Genomic DNA, 9,874 nt, shown 5'->3' on the forward strand with positions numbered 1-9,874 from the left:
CTGCAATGATTGACACCGGCAGTTCCCTGTCATTGATCAGAAAAGGTAATGTACCTGTTAATGACATTGATTATGGTCATCAGACACTGATCCAATGTGTCCATGGTGACCAGTCACAGCAGCCCACAGCTGAGCTCACAGTTGAGATTCAGGGTCAGAAATACCTCCTCAAAGTTGGGGTAATGGAGAAGCTACCTTTTGAGATGATTTTGGGGAGGGATGTGCCTGTACTCTCTGATCTGTTGGGAAGTGTGGGGGGTCAGCTATATGAGCGGTCAGTTTGCCAGTCTGATGTTCAGATGGCATGTTCAGTTGTCACTCGTGCCCAGGCCAAAGCTGGTTTACAACCTCTGCCTGACTTGTGTGATAGTCTGTGCGAGGGGGGAACCAAAGGGCCCAGAAAGTCACGCCGCCAGCGGCGTCTTGAGAAGTATATGGGAACCCCTGTACCTGTTGCTGATGTGTCTGGGTTAGAGGTGCAATGGGATGTTCCACAAAATTTTGCTACACTGCAGAAGTCTGACGCAACCTTGAAATGTTTGTTTGACAAGGCCTTAGCTGGGGTCAGTCAATCTTTATGTGGGGGGATTTACACAGTAGACAACCACATACTCTACCTTGGGTCAGAGGCAGATAGCAGGAAGTTGGTGGTGCCATCTACCTGTAGACCACTTGTTCTCAACCTTGCACATACAGTTCCATGGGCAGGCCATCTAGGGCAACATAAGACCTATCTTAGGCTAGGCTCCCGTTTCTTTTGGCCCTCCATGTATACTGATGTACAAAAATACTGCAAATCATGCCCCACGTGCCAGAAAACCAGTGCTGTCCGTAGGTCTGAACGGGCTCCTCTATGTTCACTGCCAGTTATCTCTACCCCATTCAAGAGAATTGCAATGGACATTGTTGGACACTTGGAGAAGAGTAGTGCAGGTTAGAAGTATATATTGGTGATCTGTGACTATGCCACCCGGTTCCCAGAAGCCTTCCCACTCCGTTCCATAACCACTCCAAAGATAATCAGTGCTCTTGTTCAGCTCTTCTCTCGTGTAGGAATCCCAGATGAAGTCCTGACGGACCAAGGGACAAACTTCACCTCGCGACTGATGGTTCAACTCCACCGACAGCTGGGCATTAAAGGCTTGAGGACTACTCCCTACCATCCCCAAACGGATGGGCTCGTAGAGAGATTCAATCAAACGCTCAAGAACATGCTGAGGAAGTTTGTGGCTGACACTGGTAAAGACTGGGATAAGTGGTTACCCTTTCTGCTTTTTGCTTACAGGGAGGTGCCTCAGGCATCGACAGGTTTCTCGCCATTCGAACTCCTCTATGGATGGCGAGTGCAAGGACCACTGGACCATCTGAAGAAGTGCTGGGAAGGTTCCCCAGTAGCTACCTCAGGACAGGGGATTGTCCAGTATGTCCTCCAGATGCGAGACAGGTTGGAACGGTACCGAGAGGAAGCTAGAGCAAACCTTCAGCAAGCCCAGAAGGCCCAGAAGAGAGGCTATGACCAGCACGCTCGCCACAGAGAGTTTGAGCCAGGACAGAAAGTCCTGCTCCTCCTTCCCTCGTCTACCAGCAAGCTCCTTGCGCAATGGCAAGGACCGTACCTAATCGGGAGGAAGATGGGCCCAGTGACCTACGAGGTGCTGCACCCGGACAAGGATAAGAAGAAGCAAACCTACCATGTGAACCTTCTCAAGGCCTGGGAGGAGAAAGAGGAACTCTCCAAAGGAAAGTCCTTTCTGGTCCGCAGAGTAGAAGAGGATGAGTCGGATGGGGTCACAGAGGCATGGAAAGAACGAGCAGAAGTCATACTGGCTCACCTGGAAGAAGACAAGCGAGATGAGCTGAAGCAGCTGTTTGGCAAGTATCCGGCCCTCTTCAGTCAGAGACCAGGAAGAACCAAAGTCCTGGAACACGTCATTCGTTTGAAACCTGGCCAGAACCCTGTCCGCCAGCATCCTTACCGTGTGCCTGAGAGGCTGGTGGTAGCCCTCAAGGAAGAGGTCCACACCACACGCCCACAAGCTAACATGCTGCTATATGCTGCTAGCACGCCCACAAGCTAACATGCTGCTATATGCTGCTAGCACGCCCACAAGCTAACATGCTGCTATATGCTGCCAGCACGCCCACAAGCTAACATGCTGCTATATGCTGCCAGCACGCCCACAAGCTAACATGCTGCTATATGCTGCTAGCACGCCCACAAGCTAACATGCTGCTATATGCTGCCAGCACGCCCACAAGCTAACATGCTGCTATATGCTGCCAGCACGCCCACAAGCTAACATGTTGCTATATGCTGCCAGCACGCCCACAAGCTAACATGCTGCTATATGCTGCTAGCACGCCCACAAGCTAACATGTTGCTATATGCTGCCAGCACGCCCACAAGCTAACATGCTGCTACATGCTGCTATATGCTGCCAGCACGCCCACAAGCTAACATGCTGCTATATGCTGCCAGCACGCCCACAAGCTAACATGCTGCTATATGCTGCCAGCACGCCCACAAGCTAACATGCTGCTACATGCTGCTATATGCTGCCAGCACGCCCACAAGCTAACATGCTGCTATATGCTGCTAGCACGCCCACAAGCTAACATGCTGCTATATGCTGCCAGCACGCCCACAAGCTAACATGCTGCTATATGCTGCTAGCACGCCCACAAGCTAACATGCTGCTACATGCTGCTATATGCTGCCAGCACGCCCACAAGCTAACATGCTGCTATATGCTGCCAGGACACCCACAAGCTAACATGCTGCTATATGCTGCTATATGGTGCCAGCACGCCCACAAGCTAACATGCTGCTATATGCTGCCAGCACGCCCACAAGCTAACATGCTGCTATATGCTGCCAGGAGCCCACAATCTAACATGCTGCTATATGCTGCCAGCACACCCACAAGCTAACATGCTATATGCTGCCAGCACGCCCACAAGCTAACATGCTGCTATATGCTGCCAGGAGCCCACAAGCTAACATTCTGCTATATGCTGCCAGGACGCCCACAAGCTAACATGCTGCTATATGCTGCCAGGAGCCCACAAGCTAACATGCTGCTATATGCTGCCAGCACGCCCACAAGCTAACATGCTGCTATATGCTGCCAGGAGCCCACAAGCTAACATTCTGCTATATGCTGCCAGGACGCCCACAAGCTAACATGCTGCTATATGCTGCCAGGAGCCCACAAGCTAACATGCTGCTATATGCTGCTAGCACGCCCACAAGCTAACATGCTGCTATATGCTGCCAGCACGCCCACAAGTGAACATGCTGCTATATGCTGCTATATGCTGCTAGCACGCCCACAAGCGAACATGCTATATGCTGCCAGCATGCCCACAAGCTAACATGCTGCTACATGCTGCTATATGCTGTCAGCACGCCCACAAGCTAACATGCTGCTATATGCTGCTAGCACGCCCACAAGCTAACATGCTGCTATATGCTGCTAGCACGCCCACAAGCTAACATGCTGCTATATGCTGCTAGCACGCCCACAAGCTAACATGCTGCTACATGCTGCTATATGCTGCCAGCACGCCCACAAGCTAACATGCTGCTATATGCTGCTAGCACGCCCACAAGCTAACATGCTGCTATATGCTGCCAGCACGCCCACAAGCTAACATTCTGCTATATGCTGCTAGCACGCCCACAAGCTAACATGCTGCTATATGCTGCCAGCACGCCCACAAGCTAACATGCTGCTATATGCTGCCAGCACGCCCACAAGCTAACATGCTGCTATATGGTGCCAGCACGCCCACAAGCTAACATGCTATATGCTGCTATATGGTGCCAGCACGCCCACAAGCTAACATGCTATATGCTGCTATATGGTGCCAGCACGCCCACAAGCTAACATGCTATATGCTGCCAGCACGCCCACAAGCTAACATGCTATATGCTGCCAGGACGCCCACAAGCTAACATGCTATATGCTGCCAGCACGCCCACAAGCTAACATGCTATATGCTGCCAGGACGCCCACAAGCTAACATGCTATATGCTGCCAGGACGCCCACAAGCTAACATGCTGCTATATGCTGCCAGCACGCCCACAAGCGACAACTGGACCTTTTTTGGAACACCATTATTTTGGTCTTACTGAGATTGACTGTCAGGGCCCAGGTCTGTCAGGCAGGTCTGTCAGGGCCCAGGTCTGTCAGGGCCCAGGTCTGTCAGGCAGGTCTGTCAGGGCCCAGGTCTGGCAGAATCTGTGCAGAAGATCTAAGTGCTGCTGTAGGCCCTCCTTGGTTGGGGACAGAAGCACCAGATCATCAGCAAACATGAGATATTTGACTTCAGATTCTAGTAGGGTGAGGCCGGGTGCTGCAGACTGTTCTAGTGCCCTCGCCAATTCGTTGATATATACTGTATGTTGAAGAAAGTGGGGCTTAAGCTGCATCCCTGTCTTACGTTGTATGTTTTTCCCCCAACACCACTTACCATCAATTTGTATAGCAGACCCTCGTGGCAAATTTAGTCGAAAGCTTTTTTGAAAATCAACAAAGAATGAGAAGACTGCCTTTGTTTTCCTCTGCTCTCTCTCTCTCTTTCTGCGCACTCTCCTCTCCCCTAATCCCTCTCTCGCTTTCTGCCCACTCACCTCTCCCCTAAATCTTCTCTCTCCATCTCCCCTGCTCTCTCTCTGCTCACTCTCCTCTCCCCTAATCCCTCTCTCTCCATCTCTCACTCTCCCCTGCTCTCTCTCTCTCTGCTCACTCCCCTCTCCCCTGTTCCCTCTCCCCTCCCCTGTTCCCTCTCTCCCTCTCCCCTGTTCCTCTCTCCCTCTCCCCTGTTCCCTCTCTCCCTCTCCCCTGTTCCCTCTCTCCCTCTCCCTCTCCCCCTGTTCCCTCTCTCCCTCTCCCTCTCCCCCTGTTCCCTCTCTCCCTCTCCCTCTCTCCCCCTGTTCCCTCGCCCCCTCTCCCCTGTTCCCTCTCTCCCCCTCTCCCCTGTTCCCTTGCCCCCTCTCCCCTGTTCCCTCTCCCCTCCCCTGTTCCCTCTCTCCCCCTCTCCCCTGTTCCCTCTCTCCCCCTCTCCCCTGTTCCCTCTCTCCCCTGTTCCCTCTCCCCCTCTCCCCTGTTCCCTCTCCCCCTCTCCCCTGTTCCCTCTCCCCCTCTCCCCTGTTCCCTCTCCCCCTCTCCCCTGTTCCCTCTCCCCCTGTTCCCTCTCCTCCCCTCCCCTGTTCCCTCTCCCCCTGTTCCCTCTCCCCCTCTCCCCTGTTCCCTCTCCCCCTCTCCCCTGTTCCCTCTCCTCCCCTCCCCTGTTCCCTCTCCCCTGCTCCCTGTCTCAGGTGACATTATTGATTTGTATTTTTTTTACCATTTTGTTTTTTAATGTCAGACTGTGAGTGATCACTCTCCAAGTGATGTGATTTTAATGGGGATGATTCATTTTGGACCATGGATATGTACAGTATGTTCCTCTCCTGAGGTGTGTAGTTTTATTTGTGTCTGTAAGTCAAGCTTCTAATTAAAGATCTCCTATGATGAAAGAGGGATGAGGGACGAGAAGAAAAGCTTGTTCATTTCTTCGCTGGAGAATCTTTAATTTGATGTATTAAGGAATTAGAATAATGCCTGAAGCTACTTTTGCATCTTAGTATGTTTTCTGATTAAATAAACAATCGAAGCTTGCATACATTTTATAATTGTAATTACCTTTCTTGAACAAACATGTTTAATCTGAGGAGTCAGCATCATTGGATGTGAACCCAACAGAGCGACGTTAGCCAAACTGATTAGTGAACTCCCCAGGGGAGTCAGCTTGTTCTGATGGGGACACCTGCTGGCTATGTGTTCCTATCTCTCTCTCTCTCTCTTACAGTGCATGCTGGGAATGTTTTGTAGTTGAGAGGATGGCTCTGTCCTTACTTATTTTCTTGATTCTTTCCTTGGTCTTTTCTATCAATTTTATTTTCCATTGTGGAGGGTTAACGCACTGGTAGTTTATCAGTACCCACTGTTTTTTTTTCAAAGTTAGGAAGGAAGACAGAGTTTTAGTTTCCTGGGGTCTTGAACAGTGTGGTGTGGGTGATGGCTTCGCAGCCTAGCGTGTAGGAGACACACTATGTCGTTTTGGCATGGATTCAGGTGTGTTCCTGAGATTGGAGCTAAGGTGGAGGAAGTTCTGCTCGCGGTCGGTGAACAGGTAGGAGGTGAATTTATACATGAACAAAGCTGTGGTTCTGTTCAGGAAAAGTGTACACTTGGTGGGTAGGCTGATCACTGGTGTAGTATCTGTAAGGGAAGTGTTGGTGCTGATTTCTCCTCTTTCGACTCCTTCGACTAGGGTGGTAGTTACGAATACGCCTCCATTTATTATGGATGATCAAATGAGGAAAGAGCCGAGTCGTTTTGGTAAGTTTGCTAGCGGTTTTCATGTACTGTCAGCAGGTTTTCAGGCAGATGCCGTTAATCACGTTGTTTGGTTCCGGAGGCAGGTATTTATGTTTCTGAACAACAATGAGCAACAGCTAAATGTGAATTTTAGAGTGAGGCATGGGGAAGGGCTCTACGCAGAGTTTACCAGCACAAATAGTTTGTGTTTTTTTGATTGTGGGGATTTGTGGCATAAGAGCTTTGTGTGCCTACATAAAGGTCCTAAACAAGGCGAGGGCACAAGCGCCAGTGGGGGAAACCGAGGTCAACAGGCAGGGGGCAATGAGATGCAGACAGCAGAATCTGGGCCTAGTCATGCCAGGGATGGTGGAGTAGATGAGTCTGGGTCTAGTCATGCTATAGATGGGGGTGTAGATGAGGCTGGGTCTAGTCATGCTATAGATGGTGGTGTAGATGAGTCTGGGTCAAGTCATGCCAGGGATGGTGTTGTAGATGAGTCTGGGTCTAGTCAGGTTATAGATGGTGGTGTAGATGAGGCTGGGTCTAGTCAGGTTATAGATGGTGGTGTAGATGAGGCTGGGTCTAGTCATGCTATAGATGGGGGTGTAGATGAGACTGGGTCTAGTCATGTTATAGATGGGGGTGTAGATGAGGCTGGGTCTAGTCATGCTATAGATGGGGGTGTAGATGAGGCTGGGTCTAGTCATGCTATAGATGGAGGTGTAGATGAGGCTGGGACTACTCATGCTATAGATGGTGGTGTAGATTAGGCTGGGTCTAGTCATGTTATAGATGGGGGTATAGATGAGGCTGGGTCTAGTCAGGTTATAGATGGTGATGTAGATGAGTCTGGGTCTAGTCAGGTTATAGATGGTGGTGTAGATGAGGATGGGTATAGTCAGGTTATAGATGGTGGTGTAGATGAGGCTGGGTCTGGTCAGGTTATAGATGGGGTGTAGAAGAGGCTGGGTCTAGTCATGCCAGGGATGGTGGTGTAGATGAGTCTGGGTCAAGTCATGCCAGGGATGGTGTTGTAGATGAGTCTGGGTCTAGTCAGGTTATAGATGGTGGTGTAGATGAGGCTGGGTCTAGTCAGGTTATAGATGGTGGTGTAGATGAGGCTGGGTCTAGTCAGGTTATAGATGGGGGTGTAGAAGAGGCTGGGTCTAGTCATGCTATAGATGGGGGTGTAGATGAGGCTTGGTCTAGTCATGCCAGGGATGGTGGTGTAGATGAGGCTGGGTCTAGTCAGGTTATAGATGGGGGTGTAGAAGAGGCTGGGTCTAGTCATGTTATAGATGGGGGTGTAGATGAGGCTGGGTCGAGTCATGTTATAGATGGTGGTGTAGATGAGACTGGGCCTAGTCATGCTATAGATGGTGGTGTAGATGCGGCTGGGTCTAGTCATGCTATAGATGGTGGTGTAGATGAGGCTGGGTCTAGTCAGGTTATAGATGGTGGTGTAGATGAGGTTGGGTCAAGTCAGGTTATAGATGGTGGTGTAGATGAGGCTGGGCCTAGTCAGGTTATAGATCGTGGTGTAGAAGAGGCTGGGTCTAGTCAGGTTATAGATGGGGGTGTAGAAGAGGCTGGGTTTAGTCATGCCAGGGATGGTGGTGTAGATGCGTCTGGGTCTAGTCATGCCAGGGATGGTGTTGTAGATGAGTCTGGGTCTAGTCAGGTTATAGATGGTGGTGTAGATGAGGCTGGGTCTAGTCAGGTTATAGATGGTGGTGTAGATGAGGCTGGGTCTAGTCAGGTTATAGATGGTGGTGTAGATGAGGCTGGGTCTAGTCAGGTTATAGATGGTGGTGTAGATGAGGCTGGGTCTAGTCAGGTTAGAGATGGTGGTGTAGAAGCGGCTGGGTCTAGTCATGCTATAGATGGTGGTGTAGATGAGGCTGGGTCTAGTCAGGTTATAGATGGGGGTGTAGAAGAGGCTGGGTCTAGTCATGCCAGGGATGGTGTTGTAGATGAGGCTGATTCTAGTCAGGTTATAGATGGGGGTGTAGAAGAGGCTGGGTCTAGTCATGCCAGGGATGGTGTTGTAGATGAGGCTGGGTCTAGTCAGGTTATAGATGGTGGTGTAGAAGAGGCTGGGTCTAGTCATGCCAGGGATGGTGTTGTAGATGAGGCTGGGTCTAGTCAGGTTATAGATGGTGGTGTAGATGAGGCTGGGTCTAGTCATGTCATCGATGGGGGTAAAGATGAGGCTGGGTCTAGTCAGGTTATAGATGGTGGTGTAGATGAGGCTGGGTCTAGTCAGGTTATAGATGGGGGTGTAGATGAGGCTGGGTCTAGTCATGCCAGGGATGGTGGTATAGAAGAGGCTGGGTCTAGTCAGGTTATAGATGGTGGTGTAGATGAGGCTGGGTCTAGTCAGGTTATAAATGGTGGTGTAGATGAGTCTGGGTCTAGTCAGGTTATAGATGGGGGTGTAGAAGAGGCTGGGTTTAGTCATGCCAGGGATGGTGGTGTAGATGCGTCTGGGTCTAGTCATGCCAGGGATGGTGTTGTAGATGAGTCTGGGTCTAGTCAGGTTATAGATGGTGGTGTAGATGAGGCTGGGTCTAGTCAGGTTAGAGATGGTGGTGTAGATGAGGCTGGGTCTAGTCAGGTTATAGATGGTGGTGTAGATGAGGCTGGGTCTAGTCAGGTTATAGATGGTGGTGTAGATGAGGCTGGGTCTAGTCAGGTTATAGATGGTGGTGTAGATGAGGCTGGGTCTAGTCAGGTTATAGATGGTGGTGTAGATGAGGCTGGGTCTAGTCAGGTTATAGATGGTGGTGTAGATGAGGCTGGGTCTAGTCAGGTTATAGATGGTGGTGTAGATGAGGCTGGGTCTAGTCAGGTTATAGATGGGGGTGTAGAAGAGGCTGGGTCTAGTCATGCCAGGGATGGTGTTGTAGATGAGGCTGATTCTAGTCAGGTTATAGATGGGGGTGTAGAAGAGGCTGGGTCTAGTCATGCCAGGGATGGTGTTGTAGATGAGGCTGGGTCTAGTCAGGTTATAGATGGTGTTGTAGATGAGGCTGGGTCTAGTCATGTCATCGATGGGGGTAAAGATGAGGCTGGGTCTAGTCAGGTTATAGATGGTGGTGTAGATGAGGCTGGGTCTAGTCAGGTTATAGATGATGGTGTAGATGAGGCTGAGGCTAGTCAGGTTATAGATGGTGGTGTAGATGAGGCTGGGTCTAGTCAGGTTATAGATGGGGGTGTAGAAGAGGCTGGGTCTAGTCAGGTTATAGATGGGGTGTAGATGAGGCTGGGTCTAGTCAGGTTATAGATGGTGTTGTAGATGAGGCTGGGTCTAGTCAGGTTATAGATGATGGTGTAGATGAGGCTGAGGCTAGTCAGGTTATAGATGGTGGTGTAGATGAGGCTGGGTCTAGTCAGGTTATAGATGGGGGTGTAGAAGAGGCTGGGTCTAGTCAGGTTATAGATGGTGGTGTAGATGAGGCTGGGTCTAGTCAGGTTATAGATGGTGGTGTAGATGAGGCTG

Source organism: Oncorhynchus kisutch, linkage group LG14, assembly GCF_002021735.2.
Source record: "Oncorhynchus kisutch isolate 150728-3 linkage group LG14, Okis_V2, whole genome shotgun sequence".
NCBI classification, from domain to species: Eukaryota; Metazoa; Chordata; class Actinopteri; order Salmoniformes; family Salmonidae; genus Oncorhynchus; species Oncorhynchus kisutch.